This window comes from Aotus nancymaae, unplaced genomic scaffold (genome assembly GCF_030222135.1).
Source record: "Aotus nancymaae isolate 86718 unplaced genomic scaffold, 86718_ANA_hifiasm-v0.15.2.pri h1tg000057l, whole genome shotgun sequence".
NCBI lineage: Eukaryota > Metazoa > Chordata > Mammalia > Primates > Aotidae > Aotus > Aotus nancymaae.
Genome location: NW_026988471.1, coordinates 10,630,397 through 10,648,962, shown reverse-complemented (window position 1 = coordinate 10,648,962; position 18,566 = coordinate 10,630,397). Strand labels below are relative to the sequence as shown.

The 18,566-nt window shown below is 45.4% G+C and overlaps 1 protein-coding gene across 3 annotated transcripts in view; it reads right to left on the bottom strand.

Moving 5' to 3' along the window:
• GREB1 (growth regulating estrogen receptor binding 1) overlaps positions 1 to 16,837 on the bottom strand; it is a 163,039-nt gene extending 146,202 nt beyond the window's left edge. Inside the window, exons 1-2 of one of the 3 annotated variants that reach the window (XM_064363862.1) lie at positions 13,549 to 13,579; positions 8,511 to 8,626 (exon numbers count right to left, since the gene is read on the bottom strand). The gene's annotated coding sequence lies outside the window, so the exon portion shown is untranslated. Of the gene's footprint in view, positions 1 to 8,510; positions 8,627 to 13,548; positions 13,580 to 15,461; positions 15,512 to 16,678 lie in introns of those variants that run through there. The other 2 variants (XM_064363858.1, XM_064363863.1) reach the window with 2 other exon arrangements.
• Between the last annotated feature and the right edge of the window lie 1,729 nt (positions 16,838 to 18,566).

Genomic DNA, 18,566 nt, shown 5'->3' with positions numbered 1-18,566 from the left:
TTAACTTGATAATGAAAAGCAGGAACTCTTAAAATCTTAAACACATGCAAAGGCAATCCATCGTGGGATAGATAGCTTTTTCGATAAATGGTGCTGGAACAACTGGGTATCTACAAGCAAAGAAATGAACCTTGACATAAACCTTTTACAAAAATTAACTCATAATGGATCACAGACTTACATATAAAACATAAAACATTTCTGGAAAAAACAAAATTTTCATGATCTAGGCCTAGTTAAAGAGTTTTAAAATTTGACATCAAAAATACAATCCATAAAATAAAAAGTGGATACATTGGACTTCATAAAAATTAAAATGTTTTGCTCTGCCAGGAGGTGAAGGTTACAGTTAGCTGTATTCATGGCACTGCATTCTAGCCTGGGTGACAGAGTGAGACCCTTTCTTAAAAAAAAAAAAAAGTTTTGCTCTGCAAAAGACTCTGTTAAGAGGATGAAAAGACAAACTACAGGATGGAAGAAAACGTTTGCAAACCACATATACAACAAAGGACTAGTACTTAGAATACATATTTTAAAAATTTTTCATCACTCAATAGTATAACAAAGCAAAAGAAGCCAATTAGAAAATGGGCAAAAGACATGAAGAGATGTTTTACTGAAGAGGATATACAGATGGCAATTAAGTTATGAAATTACGTTCAGTGTCATTAGCCCATAGGAAAATACAAATTAAAACCACAATATGACATCACTACACATCTATCATAACAGCTAAAGTAAAAAACAGTAACACCATCAAACATGGCAAGGACACAGAGAAGCAGGATCCTCACACATTGCTGGTAGGAGTGTGAAATGGTCCAGTCACGTTGGAAAACTCTCATAGTTTCTTACAAAATTAAATATACAACTAGCATAAGACCCAGCAATTGCACTCTTGGATATTTACCTCACAGAAACTACAACATATATTTACACAGAAACCTATGTTACACAAATGTTCATACTAGCTTTATTCATTATAGCCAAAAACTGGAAACAACTCAGATACCCTTCAACAAGTTCATGGTTCAATAAACTGTGGTGCATCAATATCATGAAAGACAATTCAGCAATAAAAAGGAATGAACCATTGATACTTAAAAAACCTTGATGAATTTCCAAAGAATTATATTGAGTAGGAAAAAAGAAAAGCCAACCTCCGAAGGTCACGTAACATATAATTCCATCAATATAATATTTTTGAATTGACAAAATTATAGAGATAGAGAAGAGATCACCATTTGCCAGGGGTGGGAAAGAAAAATAACCACAGCTATAAAAGAGCAGCACAGGCCTGGGGCGGTGGCTCATGCCTATAAGCCCAGTGCTTTGGGAGGCCAAGGCAGGAGGGTCACTTGAGACCAGGAGTTCAAGACGAGCCCAGGCAATGAAGTGAGACCCCATCTCTACTAAAATAATGTTTTTCATTAGCCAGGCATGGGAGTTCGAGGCTGCAGCAAACTATGATCATGCCACTGAATTTCAGCCTGGGCAACACAGTGAGACCCAACTCAAAAAAATAAAAAATAAAAAAAAGAGCAACATGAGGGGTCTTTATCAGGATGGAACTATTCTGCATCTTGACTGTATCAATGTTGCCATAGTGTATGATAGTTTTGCAAGATGTTCTCCTTGGGAGCAACTGAGTATAGGGTGCACGAGACCTCTGTATTATTTCTTACAAGTGCATATAAATAATAAAAATTTGAGTTAAAAATTAGTAAATACTATAGATCAGCATTTTAACGATATTCTTCTTGCTAGCAGCTTGCCATAAGCCTGTGTGACCGGAGCAGCAGAGTATCCTTTCATCCAGACCTCCCCCTTGTTCACAGACGTGTGAGCGGGTGGTGGGGTGAGGAAGGTAAGTCGCTGCTGCTGCCATTGTCTCCTGTGTGAGAAATCTCTCTGGGTATTTGCAACCTTTATACAATATTAATGGGGATTAGAAGGGAGCATCCAAGGGCCAGGTCAGAGCCAGTCCTTTTCACTCATGTAAATGACCTGAGACAAATCTAAACCGAGAGGGTTCACATCCTAACAAGGCATTTTTGTTCCCGTCCATGGTGATCGAATCACTGAAAGAAGACCCTGTTGGTGACCCCAGCCCAAATCTGAAAGGTATTTGCATCCCTGTGAACTGGGATCAGCGCACAGTGGCCAGTCCCTGATCTCCACCGAGCGTGCACAGGAGGTCGGGAGTTTCTGGGAGGAAATAACAGGCTGACGCATCTGCTAGACTCAAGGACAGTCACAGGAGCACCTCCACCACGTGCGGAGAGGGAGGGAGCACCACGGATACGGAGAGGCAGTTTCACAGTCAGGCAGAGCCTGGAACCCCAGCCGTGCCACTTTTTGAAGCTATAACTGCCTGAACCTCTCTGAGTCTGGTTATCCTCATCTGAAAATGGGGTTGCCATTATGTCCATCCCAAGGTTGCTGCAAAGATACAGAAGAGGAGCACCACGCACAGACTCACGGAGGCACTCAGGGACACTTGGCCCTTCCTTCCCCCACTCATCCGAATTCGGAAACACCGAAAATCCCATTTATTCAAAGAAAAGCGGCTTATCCTAACAAAGATTAGAGGGACTGGTACACACAGAGACGAGGCGCTCAGACCCTGGGCCCAAACTGTGTGCGTCCAAACTCTGTTTCCGCCCCCTCCCAGGTGCGTGGCCTCAGACAAGCTACTTAACGTCTGTGTGCCTCAGTTTCCCACTCTGCAAAACAAGGATGATAAAAATACCATCTACCTCCTAAGGTTGTCATGGGACTCAGTGAGTTACATGTGAAGTACTTGGCACAGTGCATGACCCTAACTTATTTTTTTAATGCATCCTTTTAGGTAACAGTTTGATTAGAAGAAATAAGAAAATTTCCTTGAGACCACTTCTGTTCTAAATTTTGTGGAAAAACAACTATGTTGCATGATAAAGGTACTAGGCTAAACTGAATGAAATTGCCACTATGCTGCAATTTTGACCTACAAAAATGGCAGGTGTGTATGGTTCCACCCGGTTAGTAAATTTCTGAGCCTCCGTTTACACAGCTGTAGAAGGTATATCCTAGTCCTTACATTCATAGGCTATGGCGAAGCTTAGTACTAATGTAAAATGTTGGCACAAAGTAGGGACCTAGTAAATGACAGCAGCTGGTTGTGTAAAGCCACCAATCTTCTTCCCAGTGAGATGCTCAACATGGCTTATGAGCAGTATGTCTATAGAAAGAGGCATGGCGACAAGCAGATGATGTAATAGGCCTGATTCCCCAGAAGACCAGTCAATGTCGTGGGGGGAAGGGGCAAGCGGGGGAGACTCACCTCCCAAAGATCACAGAATGACACAGAGCAACCACCACAGGAAAAGAGCAGGAGGTGTAGACAGCCAATGAAAACTGACCACCACCAGCAGTGAATATCTCTAAGGCCAGGCCTCAAAGACAGGTCATGGGTGATGATGACACTAATAAAAACAGTAATAAGAAGTTGGGGGCTCTTTGCACGTATGAGGCAATGGTCTAAGCACCTGACATGTAACCCAAAGGATTTTGGCAGCCACCCCATAAGGTGCTGATTATTATTGACCCCACTTTACAGATAAAGAAACAGATCTGGAGAACATTAAGTCGCCTGCCCAAGTGTCACTGAGTTCGGATTTGACCCTGAGGCTGTAGGACTCCAGGTGACCAGCTGTTAACTACACACCCATTGGTTTAACCACTCTATTAAAAAAGATGTACAATTATCGTCATTGAAAGACAAGGACAAATAAGGAAGCCAGAAGTCTGCAGCTGCATCAGGAAGGGACCCCGGATTTCCAGACCAAGGTTCCCCTCTATGAGTCTCTTATCAGAGCAACTCTAGAGCAGCATCCATAGCAATGCTTCTCAACTGTCGGCATCTGTAAGATGCACCTGGGTGGCACCAGGCTCCACCATCAGGTACACTCATTCAGAGGGTCTGGGGGCCCAAGGATGTACATTTCCATTGATTTTCCAGGTGATACTGCCACAGCCAGTCTACAAACCACACAGAGGATCCAGAAGGTATCTGATAACCCCAACATTTCATGAGTCTCTGTGCTGACAAATCTGGGAAGACGGCTTCAGTGTTGGGGGCACCCCCAGGTCACACTGCCCCTGCAGCCCATCTTCTCAGCCTGGCTCTGTCCAGCGTCTCTCCCACTTTGGAGTAAGACAAAAATGGGTTCCCTACCATCTGCTGGCCATACCACTCAGGGCAAGTCCGTGGGCTTTTCTGCACCTCAGTTTCCCCATCTTTACAATGGGTACCACCCTCCAGCTTACCACGTAAGGAGCAAGTGAAGGAGCCTGTGTAGAGTGCCTGGGCTACAGTAACTGTTCATTTCTTCTCTCACCTTTTCTCCATCAGGTTCATCCCTCCTAAGCCCCCAAACACACCAGCTCAAATTCTACTCTCTCTAAACTTGTCTCATGTCTGTAGCCATTCACAAGAATAACAGCTATAGCTTCCATCTATGTAGTTTACAAATTGCCCCCAGAGGTCAGAGTCTGCAGCTTACACCTCCCGTGCCCCCTCCCATGCCCAATGCACACCTGATGCAGAGCAAACATTCAATAAGGACTTACTGGTCAAAAGAACTCACTAAATCTGCTCTCCACAATTTTGGGGAAAAAATGCAACCTTGAAAAACATAAGCTTGCATTAATACTGGCTCAGTATAACATACTGTATAAGGAAACCAATTTTACATAGGCTAATTCAGGGGTCCCCAATCCCCAGGCCACAGATAAGTACCCGTCCATGGCCTGTTAGGAACCAGGCCACAGAGCAGGAGGTGGGCAGTGAGTGAACAAAGTTTCGTTTGTATTTACAGTCGCTCCCCATCACTCTCATTACCACCTGAGCTCCGCCTCCTAGCACATCAGTGGCAGCATGAGATTCTCATAGGAGCTCGAACCCTATTGTGAACTGCGCCTACCAGGGATCTAGGTTGCGTGCTCCTTATGAGAATCTAATGCCTGATGATTTGAGGTGGAACAGTTTCATCCTCCCACACACCCTGTCCATGGAAATACTGTCTTCCATGAAACTGGACTCTGGGCTAATTGAGAGAAACAAGCTCCTACAGCATCCAGTACCCACCTCATTTCCCTTCATGTGGCCGTTTCCACGGCCTATGGACAACATTAAGTGGGGACTTGCTGTATAACTAAGTTGAAAAGCAGACAGTTGGGGTGCCTACTCACAGTGTCTTTATTGAGGGGTTTGTATGATCAATCATCTTGGGACAACTCCTCAAGGCCAGCAGCTGGCATCAGCCCTTCCTGGAATTTGGGCTCTGCTTCCTGACAGGGTATCTCCAGCTGTTGAGCCTCAGCTCCCATTGTTTAAGCCTAGTCTTGCTGATTTGTGTCACTCTTGTCTGTTCTCTGCTCCAGCTGTGGCCTACCCCCCAGCATATAAGGAGCCATTTTCCTAGGGCACACCCTCAGTGGGGTGGGCACTGCCTGGCATGACTGCCTTGGAGACTCTTGCTGACCCCGCAGGCACTTGGGGTCGCCTTCTCATTGCAGTTTCCTCCCCAGGAGGCCCGCAGTGTGAGTCTCAAGGGGGCTGCCCTGGGGCACAGTCCAGATGAAAGACTGTTTTCCTCAAAACAAACCTTTACCCTTTTCTCTTCCCTTACATTGATTCTGGCAAACTTGATTCCCACTGTCCCCAACCCCATTCATGCACTCACAGGCCCAGTGAGTGGGAACTCAGCTCAGGGGGGACCCAGGTCAGTGTCGCATAGAAACCCACCCCTTATCTCAAACTTCTCATGGCGGGGAATGAGCCTCTGCTGTGTGAAGCTGGCTCCAGATCTCAGACTGTGATAACACAGCTGAGCTCCCAATTTATCACGTTCCTTTTGGGGAAGCTGCGTACATATGGCCAGGAGTACAGCAGACTGGGTTTTCAATGGCCGACCAAGAAATGAACGAACCAACAAACATTTCTCGACAGAGCGTACTGAGGGTCTGGAGAAGAAAGGATGAGGGATGTTTTCGTTCTAACTTAAGACTAAGCCAAATGTGACACAGTTGCTTCTAGCAAGTGGGGTGGGCATGAGAGGGGAGCCCACTCAGGCCTGGCATGTCCAAGATGATGCTGTAGTGCTAGGTGAACAATCCCAGAGTAAAGTGCCACATTCAATGACCATGGAAACAATGCATGGTGGCCAGGCAGAGAGTCAGCCAGCCAGCCGGAAGGGCGATAGGGAACCCAAGGAAGAGGACCGTGAAATCGACAGCACCCAAGGGCTCTGCCCAAAGAAGTGGGAACCAGCCACCAAGTCAGGGCACAGTCACCGGAAGTCACTGACGGAGGCTGGAACAGAGGTGCCCAGGCCTCACATACACAGTGGATTGGAGCACTAAACCCGTCGGTAGAAGGGTAGTTAGCAGAACTGGGCACAGAGAGCCAACCACTGGAACAAGGCAGAAACAGAGCATCCAAATATGTCAATGAGCTCTTGGTGAAGAGGAAAACCAGAAGAAAACTGGCTGCTGAGCCTGGAACTAGAGGGTCAAGCCGCTTGTGGCCTCCAGCCTCACTCCTAGGAACCAGAAGGAGAGGGTGCTAATGTTTACTTGAGACCTACTACATGCCAAGAACATCTTCCATGAACAAAATATTCAACCTTATGAAAATTCTGGAAAAGTATTATTGGCATTATCAGATGAGTAAGTGGAGGTATAAGAAGGTGGAATAACTCTTCCAAGTCTCAGCTAGAGACAAAACATGCTTCTAATCCTCTGATTTCAGTCAAATCATATTCCATTCCGAGCTCAAAGGTTAGGATTAGGCCATTGACCCTACTCTCAGACTTCTAAAAACCTTTAGTAAGCTTTTTAGTGATTTAGCCCATTTCTTTAGCTTTTACTCAGGCTTCTATTAAGTCATTCTTCGGATAACATTGACAGGATTTGGACATTTTACCGAAGAAGCTGTATTAAAAGTAAGAAAACAAAAATTAAGCACACTAATATGCAGACATTATTTTAAGATTCTAAATCATGAAAAAAGTAGATACAGAAATTTATATCATGCCAAGGAAATGATTAAAACAGTGCTATGCTGATCCGTTTCTTCTTAATGCTTGGAATATGATGTAAGCAGGGAAAATGCAAACCTGTACATCTAAACCACAGAAAATACATACCAGAGCAAATCAGAGCCACAGTGAGACATCTCTTCACCCCCTAGAATGGCTATCACCAAAAGACAACAGTAGCTGCTGTACACAAGGATATGGAGAAATTAGAACCCTCATACTGTGCTGGTAGACATGTAAAATGGTACAGCTAATTTGAAAATCAGCTTGGCGGTTCCTCCAAAAGTTAGGGTTCCCCTAGGACCCAGAAATTCTAGAGTTCCCCTAGGACCCAGCAATTCTACTCCTAAAGTAAATACCCAAGAGAATTAAAAACACATTTCCAAGGCTGGGTGCAATGGCTCATGCCTGTAATCCCAACACTTTGGGAGGCCAAGGCAGACAGATCACCTGAGGTCAGGAGTTAAAGACCAGCCTGGCCAACAAGGCAAAACCCCGTCTCTACTAAAAATACAAAAATTAGCCGGGCATGGTGGCATGCGTCTGTAATCACAGCTACTCGGCAGGCTGAGACAGGAGAATCGCTTGAACCTGGGAGGCAGAGGTTGCGGTGAGCCAAGATCACGCCACCGCACTCCAGCCTGGGCAACAGAGTGAGACTCTGTCTCAAAAAAGAAAAAGACAAACACATGTCCATACCAAAAATTTGCATATGAATATACCTAAAAGCATTATTCATAATAGCCAAAAATTGGAAATAACCCAAACATCCATCAGACTAATGAATGAATAAATAAAATGTGGTCTATCCATATAATGGAATATTATTCAGCCATATAAAGAAAGGAAATTCTGATACATGCTACAACATGGTAAAACCTTGAAAACACGTGCTGAGTGAAAGAAGATTGACATAAAAGACCACATATTATATGGTTCCATTTACATGAAATATCCAGAATAGGCAAATCGGCCATTGAGGCAAAAGGCAAAGTCATGGTGGTCAGGGACTGGGAGAAGGGGGTGCACGCAATGACTGCTAATAGGTCTGGGGCTTCTTTCTGAGGTAACAAAAATGTTCTTAAATTAGATCATGGTGATAGTAGCACAACTCTGTGAATATATTTAAAAGCATTGAATTGTATACTCTAAAAAGGCAAATTTTGTAGCATGCAAATTGTAAATCTGTATTACAATTATATGTACTATATATAATATGTAATGTTATATATTATGTACATAATATATAATTATATCATATAATATACATTTATATATTATAATTACAATATTATATATTATATATCTAGTAATATAATGTTATTGTACTACAATTATAATATATAGATATATAATATGCTACATATATATTATAATATACAATATATATTTTTTAATGTACAGGGAAAAAAAAAGGATACACACTTGGGAAGGTGTTAATCCTGGTATTCTTTATGCAGTGGGTATTTCTTTTCTCTTGGTGGTTCTGACATTCAGATACTACTTAGCCTTAGCAAGCCACGTCTGAGCCTGTTCCTCATCTATAAAATGGAAATAATAATACCAACTTTGCTGAGTCGTAAAGAGAGTGGCAATTCATCTAACATACTTTTACATGGTAGATTCTCAAGAAGTGGTGGCTCTAATAGCAATAATTTTTCAGCTACCTCTTGAGTCTGAAAGGCAAAGGAATAAAAGGAATTTAAGTTGATGAACTAATCTTATACGCATGAGTCCTGTATTTTATTCTCCTCTTTTATTGCCTCCATAGTTCTCTGCAGAGTCTAAGACATTGCTAAGCACATAATAGAATACTGTTCTTTGAGAAATATGAAATGAAATGATCCTTTGTCTCAAGTTCTCCTACATTTGGGAGCAAGACTTAAGAATAGAATTCCTTTGTCCCCCACCCTGAGATGGAGTCTCGCTCTCTCTCCCAGGCTGGAGTGCACTGGCACGATCTTGGCTCACCGCAACCTCTGCTCCCTGGGTTTAAGCAATTCTCCTGCCTCAGCCTCCCAAGTAGCTGGGATTACAGGTGTGTGCCACCATACCCGGCTAATTTTTGTATTTTTAGTACAGACGGGGTTCTACCAGGTTGGCCAGGCTGGTCTGCAAACCTCTGACCTCATGATCTGCCCGCCTCAGCCTCCCAAATTGCTGGGATTACACTGTGCCTGGCCCAAAGTAGAATTCCTAATTGTTCTCTAATTGTTCCTACCAATACTAAGCTTGGCATTCTCCATCCAGAGTTCTGTAAATTCCCCAAAGAACAAAAGCTCATTTATTCATCAGGTATTTACTGAGTACCTACTATGGACCAGCCATTGTACTGAGTGCTGGGGTACACTCAGCATTGTACCAAAAGTGATCTGATAGCACATGTCATATACCGGCAGGAAACCAGATGTCAAACAAATAAATACGTCACTGCAAATGTGGTGTGTCATATGAAGTGCTTCTCAATTTTTTTTTAATGAAAACTGCCTACATATACCCCAGTTCAAATAGATTTTATCCAGTAATTTCTTTCCCAATTTTTGTGGGGTTTTTGTTTGTTTTGTTGTTGTTTGTTTGTTTTTGAGACGGAGTTTCACTCTTGTTGCTGAGGCTGGAGTGCAATGGTGCGGGCTTGGCTCACTGCAATCTCTGCCTCCTGGATTCAAGTGATTCTCCTGCCTTAGCCTCCCAAGAAACTGAGATTACATGCGCCCACCACCACACCTGGCTAATTTTGTATTTTCAGTAGAGATAGGGCTTCATGTTGGCCAGGCTGATCTCAAACTCCTGGCCTCAGCCTCTTTCTCAAATCTTTATGAATCAAGAACACATAACTATCAATCAGAGTTCCTGATCAACAAAATACCTCACCGTCATTCCACAGCCAATATCATTCTGCACAGAAGGAAGAAGTGTGACATTCAGTTGACTTACAGAGCTGCAAGCAGGTAAATGCACTTTCCAGGAGCTTTCATTTCTGTTGTTTTTATTTTAAGAGCTTACAGACTCCTCGGACACCTTCACAGATTTGTGGGTCTCAGGGCTGAGTGCCCATCAGAGACCACTGGTGGGACTCATTAAACCACAGACTGCGGGTGACCACCCCGAGAGTTTCCAAGTTGGTCTAGGGAGGGGCCAGAGAATCTGCATTTTGTACAAGTTCGCTGATGCTGGTTCAGGTAGCTGTAGAATTTGAGAACCACCACAGTAGACAGGCAGAGCATATGCTTCAGTAAAGTCAATGTCAGAAGGAAGCTTTTAAGTTACCTAGGCCAACCTCCTCAAGTGGCAGATGAGAACCTGAGTCCCAAAAGGAGAACCCTTCTGTCAAGGTCAAAACTGAACAAGGATGGCAGGTCCCTAACTCCCACGTCACCAGTTTTCTGGTACACAACCTCCCAGCCAGCCCGCCTCCTTTTGTTGAGCCCTGGAAGACATCCCTTCCCACTGGACTCCGATGTAAATTTGTGGTCAAGAACGCCAGGGGCAGAAAATTATATCATGTCTTGGATTTGACATTGTAGTACTTTTTAAAAAATTTAGTTTTAATTTTTATTTTTGTAGAGATGAGATGTCACTATGTTTCCCAGGCTGGTCTTAAACTCCTGGCCTCAAGTAATCCTGTCTCTGTCTCCCAGAGTGCTGGATTATAGGCCATCTAATTGTAGTACTTTAAAGCTAATTGCACTAAAAAGGTAGGGGGGGGTGCTCATAGAAGTAATATATATTTGTGAAATAAAATTTAAGAAAATACAGAAGAGTTTAAAAAAAAAAAAAACGCCTGTAGTCCCAGCACTTTGGGAGGCTGAGGTGGGTGTATCACCTGAGGTCAGGAGTTCGAGACCAGCCTGGCCAATGTGGTGAAACCCTGTCTCTACTAAAAACACAAAAATTAGCCAGGCGTGGTGGCATATTCCTGTAATCCCAGCTACTTGGGAGGCTGAGGTAGGAGAATCGCTTGGACCAGGAGGTGGAGGTTGCAGCGAGCTGAAAGGGTTGTGGTGTGGAGAGAGGAAAGGCAAGAAACAAAATTGACAAAATCTCGACAATTGCTGAAGCTGAATGATGAACACAGAGGTTCAAGATACTCATCTTTCTACTTTTGGACATGTTTGAAATTTTCCATAATCAAAAAAAGTCATGGGACTCAGTTAGATCAAGATTTGTCATTGCACATTTCTGAAGGGCTTGGTCTCTCACACTACCCCTAAAATACACCTCTCCCTCAGAAAAACAGTATGTTTTGAACATCTGTGGCTTGCCAAGCCTTGGCTGGGCACTCGGGGGATACAGACAGAACTAAGACATAAATGTCTCTTCCCGAGAAGCCCATAATTTGATGGCATCAATAAAATACAACCATTTTGCTACAGGTGGAACGGTGGCATGAGAGGCGCTTAAGAGCCAGCTAGCTGATTCGCACTGAGATCAAGAGGAGTGAGGCAGGGCTTCATCTCTTTTCATCTCATATCCCTGAAGTTCAGCATTTTTGTCACTTGCTAAGAGTAGTCGAATTTGAGAAATGTGTACTACCATCAATCAATGACGTTTTATCAAAATAGAACATTAAAAGCACAAATGATAGGCAAAGCTCAAGCATTCACTAGAGAAATAGTTGAATTACAGTTTATCAACACAATAGACTATAAAATTGTGATTTAAAATGACAATGTCAAGAAATACTGATACCGAAACAGGCAATGTCCACAATAAATTACATTAAAATGAGATATAAAATTATATAATATAATTTTAGCTAACTTCTAGAAGCATATAGAATTTCATTTTTATAACAGGAAAAAATACACAACAGTGTTCAGAGTAATTATATCTAAATCATAGATTTCTGTGGGGTTTTTTTGTTTTGTTTTGTTTTTGAGATGGAGTTTTGCTCTTGTAGCCCAGGATAGAGTGCAATGGCGCCATCTCAGCTCGCTGCAACCTCCACCTCCTGGTCCAAGCGATTCTCCTACCTCAGCCTCCCAAGTAGCTGGGATTACAGGAATATGCCACCACGCCTGGCTAATTTTTGTGTTTTTAGTAGAGACAGGGTTTCACCACATTGGCCAGGCTGGTCTCGAACTCCTGACCTCAGGTGATACACCCACCTCAGCCTCCCAAAGTGCTGGGACTACAGGCGTTTTTTTTTTTTTTTAAACTCTTCTGTATTTTCTTAAATTTTATTTCACAAATATATATTACTTCTATGAGCACCTCCCCCTACCTTTTTAGTGCAATTAGCTTTAAAGTACTACAATTAGATGGCCTATAATCCAGCACTCTGGGAGACAGAGACAGGATTACTTGAGGCCAGGAGTTTAAGACCAGTCTGGGAAACATAGTGACATCTCATCTCTATAAAAATAAAAATTAAAACTAAATTTTTTAAAAAGTACTACAATTTATGTGGATGTCCAGAAACTAAACCAATAGCTAAGACTCCCCATTAAGCAGTGTAAGAGCTGAGAGGGTTAACTGCCTGGAGTCACTATGAAGGAATTAGAGGTCCCCCTGGACGCTCTGGAATAGCTAGCCCAGAGTTCTATGAACTGCCCAAAGTCAGCCCTAACAGTCCATTGTCCCCTCAAAAGCCTTAACTGCTTCCTTTCCAAGTCTAGAACAGAGAATGCTAGAAGGGGAAAGGTGAGATTACTGAAAGTGAGTTCCCTTCACCAGTTACTGTAAGACAAGCCCATTCCACAGCCGTTCCTTTAAATGTCCCAGTCATTCTCATTCCTGATCATGGTGCCTGGGCATGGGCAGCATTCTGGGGGCTTGTCCTCTCCCTTCATGTTACACTTATCTTTTTCCCATCCTGATTTTCTAGCCATTCATTAGCTCTACTTTGAAATTGCCTTAGAACACTCTGGAATCTCTAATTCAAATTTTGAATCCCCAAAGTGGACACAGTTTTCTTTAAGAGAGGGTTTCTAATGTCAAGTAAAACGGTATGGTATAGAATGAACAGCTGTAGTGCCACAGGCATTCAATAAATTGCTTACTAAATGAAAGAAACAGTGATCAACTTCATACCAAGCATAGAATCCTTTCAGACAGGCTGTTTGAGATCAAAACCTCTCCTACTGAAAGTGACAACGGGTCAATGGGTAAATACAGATGATTCAAATGTAGCTTCTGGCTGGGTGTGGTGGCTCACACCTGTAATCCCAGCACTTTGAGAGGCTGAGCCAGGTGGATAATGAGACCAGCCCGGCCAAATGGTGAAACCTCGTCTCTACTGAAAATACAAAAATTAGCTGGGCATGGTGGTACATACCTGGGACCCCAGCTACTCAGGAGGCTGAGGCACAAGAATCACTTGAACCCAGGAGGTGGAGGTTGGCAGTGAGCTGAGATTGTGCCACTATACTCCAACTTGGGTAAAAGAGCAAGACTCTGTCTCAAAAACTATATATAAATAAAAATCATATAAATAAAATAAATGTTGCTTCTAATTACCTACCCAGCAAAAGATTTCAGGTGTTCATCTAATTGGCTATCTTCATGAATCAGAATCATTTTAAACCACCAATAAACCATTTAAACCATCTGCAATCAATAACAAGAAAGGCCAAGATGGAATTCAGTTTCAGCCTGAGCTTTTTTTACCCACTGCTCTGTGCAGTGGAGTGTAGTGGCACGATTGTAACTCACTGCAGCCTCGAACCCCTGGGCTCAAGTGACCCTCTGGCTTAGGTTCCAAGTAGCTAGGACTACAGGCATGTGCCATCGTGCCCCGCTAATTTTTTTCTTTTTCTTTTTTTTTTTAAAGAGATGGGAGTCTCACTATGTTGTCCAGGCTAGTCTTGAGCTCTTGGCCTCAAGCAGTCTTCTGGCCTCAGCCTCCCAAGTAGCTGGGATTCCAGGTGTGAGCTGTGCCTGGCTCCCGAGTTTACTTCTTATGCAAAAAAGAATGCTTGTCCTGGAAAGAACAGCAGAACACCTCGTGCACTGCAGTTGGGAACTGAAATGCCACAGATCACATTGCAAACTTTAAATGAACCAGATTTTGGCATGAAAAAAGACCTGTAGAAAAATCTTCTCACCTGTGTTGTTCCGTTTAATTGTTTCACATTTAAATTTGGTTTTTGTTTGCTAGAAACAAACTTTTCTGAGAAAGCACTCAGAAACAGTGGTCTGGAAACAATGGATTGCTTATGAGCAATTCTGCAAAGCTGCCCAGAGATTTAAGAAATCCTAAAAGGATAGAGACGTGGAATTCTAATTGGCCTTTATAACTCCCAATAACATTTTCCTACAAAGTGCTACAAACCAGGCAGCATGACCACAGCATTTATAGATGACGAAGCTCAGAATCCCCTTGTCTAACTCCCAGGTTAAATCAGAAATTAAAGTGCTCTCACTGGGAATAAAGGAGTGTTTACTTAAGCTAAATTTACACATTTATTGTTTTAAAGGGATAATAAAAAGTCTTTCAAGTCCTGAAGTAACACTTAACTCTCTAATAAAAGTTTATTAAAGAAAAGTTTCAGTATACAAAGTAAGTAGTAGTTGTTTTTTGCAGGTCCTCAAAACCAGGGATCAAAAGAGAGTTGACAGCAAAATGGCCGGGCGTCCCTCTGCACGAATGGTGGCTCTCCCGGTCTCCAGCCGCCGGCGCCCCGGTGGCCGGGCCACACACACACACACACACACACACCCCTTCTTGTACTTCTGGGAAGCAGCCTTTGTTCCCAGGACCTAAACTGGGATCCAGTTAGGAAGCCCCCACCTCCTCTGAACCCTCGTCCTCAAGTGCAGGAGCCCCTAAACCAACGTCCCAGGACCACTCAGGAAAGATGCTCCAAAATTTTCTCCTGGGTCCCAAGTGCTGGGGACATGTGGCTGCCACTCTAGGCTCCAGACAGTCTCCGTAAACACACAGACAGAGGCAGATAAACACACACCCTTGCAATACGATTATTACCGTCGCAGTTCACAGCTCCCGCCTACCCAGCGCTCACCATGTGCCAAACGTGCCAAACACCAGGCGCCTCGCGTGCTCTCACACACACACGCCCGCGCACACACACGCCCGCGCGCGCACACGCACCCATACACGCGCACACTCACGTGCACACACGCACACCCATACACGAGCACACTGCACGCACACACAAGCACGCACACCCATACACGCACACACATGCACACGCAAACGCGCACACGCACGCACTCACGCACGGCAGCGGCGTGTCCCCAAACGCTCCCAGGGCCGACCACGGACACCTCCCACCTCCTTCCCGGGACCAGGGCCAGGAAGTGCCCCAGTCTGGCGGGGCGCCTCTTCCCTGCCGGGCGTCAAGCACCCCCCGCTCCCCAAGCAGCGCGCCTCACAACCCCGCGCCCGCGGCCGCCCAGCGGGACCGCTCCTACCTCAGGCCCTTTGTCCTCCTGTCGCCGCTGCCCCGCTCCCGACCGCCCGCCGCCGACGGAGGCCAGCCCAGCCTCCAGGCTGCGCTGGCGGCCGCAGAGCCCGGCCCCGCACCCGACCCCGGCCCTGGCCCCGGACGAGGCGCGGGGCGCTCGGCAAAGCCCGGATCTCCGGAGCCGCGACTGGCGCGGAGGACTCGACCCCTGACACCGGCCGCCCCCTGTGGTCCACTTCTCCGGGTCTTCGGGGCGGCCGAGCCCACCGCCCGGCCCTCCTCCGCGGCCGCCCCTGAACCTCCGCCGGGGAAGGGTCAGGGGAGCGCGCGGGCCTGGCACCCCCAGCGGCGCCCGGCGGGGGGCGCAGGTGACAGGGACAGAGGGGAGCCCCCGCGCACTCCCACCCGGGTTCTCGCCCCGGGCCTGGAACCCCAGTTTTACCCTGACCCACCCGCCCTCGTTCCCAACAAAGACAGCGCTCCCCGCTCCCGCTCCCCAGGGAAGGTCGCCGTGCGGGGCCGCCCTGCCCGCTGGTCCTGCCCTGGCGGCTGCCGGGCCCCATCCCGCACCCACCTGCGTGAGTTCAGAAAGGTGGAAGGAACCTCGCACCTGAGCGCCAGCCCCGGGCTCCGTGCGCCGTCTGCGCTCGGCGGTGCCGCGTCCTCCCTCCTCTTCCCGAGGCCGCCGTCCCTGCAGCGGCCCCCTCCCACCCCCGGGCCCACGCACCCCGACATTCCTGCGGGGCCACACTGGACGCCCCCTCCGGGGACAGTGCACTTAGCGGGGAAGAAGATCTGGACAGAGGTTGGGAGACCCCTCGGAGGACCGAGGTCATTTTGTCGCTTGGGAACGCAGGCGCCCAGACGGGACGCGGCATGGCTGTGAGGCTGCGGGAGTGGAGCCCAGGCCTCCCGAAAACTGCACCGCAAGGGCGCCCGGACCCGCACGCTCGGCCACCGGGACTGAGCCCGACCGAGCGCGGTGACCGCGGCGCCCACGGTCCTCTCCCCACCGCCGCCGAGAGCTCAAGCAGCGAGAGATGGGGGGACCCGGTCCCCAACAGCCGAGGTCGGCGAGCGGCCCACGAGGGGACCGGCCTGAGATCAACAGAGGAAGAGGAAGATTCTGGAACTATGGGCCCCTGCGGGTGGAACCCGGCCAGCTTTTCCTGGTGACAGACAGGTCGGAAAAAAATTAGTGAAGGAAGGAAAAAATAAACGAACCTCAGATGAGTCCGGGCAAACCTCACTGGCGGCTGCTGCTGAGGTGGCCCCCAGGGACGAGCACGGGGCAGAAGTAAAACTGGAGGAAGCTGAGACAAGAAACAAAGAAAACTCGAAATCTTTTCTTTTCTTTCTCTTTTTTTCTTTCTTTCTTTTTCTCTTTCTTTCTTTTTCTTTCTTTTGCTTTTTTCTTTCTTCCTTTTTCTTTCTTTCTCTTTCTTTCCTTCTTTTTTTTTTTTTTTTTTTTGTGTGTGCGAAACACAGGCCCCTGTGTTTTCAGGAGGCAGTCAGAAGCAGAACTGGACTCAGGAAACCGGCCCTGGGCCCCCTGCCACTCACCGCTAGGATCCCTAGTGAGGCCTTGGGCCTAACAACTACTGTCTTTGAAAACGCCCTGAGAACTCACAGTTCACAAATCTGGACTGGGTGGTTAAACAATAAAAGCAGGGAGTGAGGTTTAGGCACCAGCACCTGCCAGCACACTGCAGGTTCTCAGTGCAAGTGCAGCCTGGGTGAATCCCTGCAGCTCGCCGTACTCTGATTGGCAGTACCATCATTTTCCTTTTCTCATTATGAAATAGCTCAAACATCCACATTTGACTTTTCTCATTGTGAAATTTTCAAACACACGCTAAACTAAGAGAGTAACGTAAAGAGCCCATGTGCTCAAGAATCAGCCAATCCTAACATCGTGCCACACTTGCTTCAACTGTTCATATAAGACATGAATATTGCAAACAGTGGAAGCCCTCCTCAGGTCACCCCTAGTACTCTTCCAAAGCATCCCATTCCTGTTTTTATACTATTACTGCATATGCATGTGTTCATAAATCATATAGAGAATTTTTATCAGCTTTACAACTTCCTGTGTGTCACCATCCTATTTCATTCTGAAACCCGGTCAGTTTGTCTTGTTTTGCTCAAGATTATAAGATCCATCTGATCATATATATAGCTCTAGTTTATTCATTTTAACTATTAAATAGTATTCCGTTGTGTGAGGAGGGCACAAGTCATACATACATTCTTCTGTTGATAGACATTTGAGTTGAGATTATAAACCAGACTGCAGTGAACATTCTGGAACTGCATTTATCTTTCTAGGTATAGCTCATCTCATTTCAGCCACTCTAGTAAAAACGTGCAGAATAAGATGTTGAATTAACTAACATTAGCCCAAATGTCCACTCTATGGTTTGGGTTAGTTACTATAACTGCTAAACCAATAATCACTGTGAAAAATGCCCTTACATTTTTTTCTCTTTACGTTTTGACAGCTTATGTCTTACCAGGCAGATAAAATCCCATAGAATAGAGGTTAGCAAATTTTTCTTAAATGGCAAGAGGTTGATATTTTAGTCAATGCCTTCTAGGAGGCAGAATTGAGGTTTCTATAACCATTTAAAATGTAACTTCATTGTTTTCTTTCTTTCTTTCTTTCTCTCTCTCTCTCTTTCTTTCTTTCTGATGAGGGTCTCACTCTGTCACCAGGCTGGTCTGGAACTCCTGGCCTCAAGTAATTATCCTGCCCCGGCCTGGGTTACAGATAAGAGCCACTGCTCCCCACCTAAAGGTAACCTTTTAAGAATGTAAAAAGTATACTTATTGGCTCATGGACTATAAAACAAAATTAAAAAGCAAAAAATAGTCAACTGAGTGGATTTGGCCCCTGGGCTATAGTTCGTTTTCCACTCCTGCTATAGAAGAATTCATTCCAAAAATGAATTCCTTTCTTTAAATAGGCGATCACTTTCAACTATGACAAAAGTGTAATTTGGCTCAACAGAAGAATCAAAGTGACTATGATGTTACTCTGAGGGAAAAAATCTCTGGGAAATGTCCCATGCCTTAACTAGTTAATACAATGACTTTGACAGAAACCATTTAA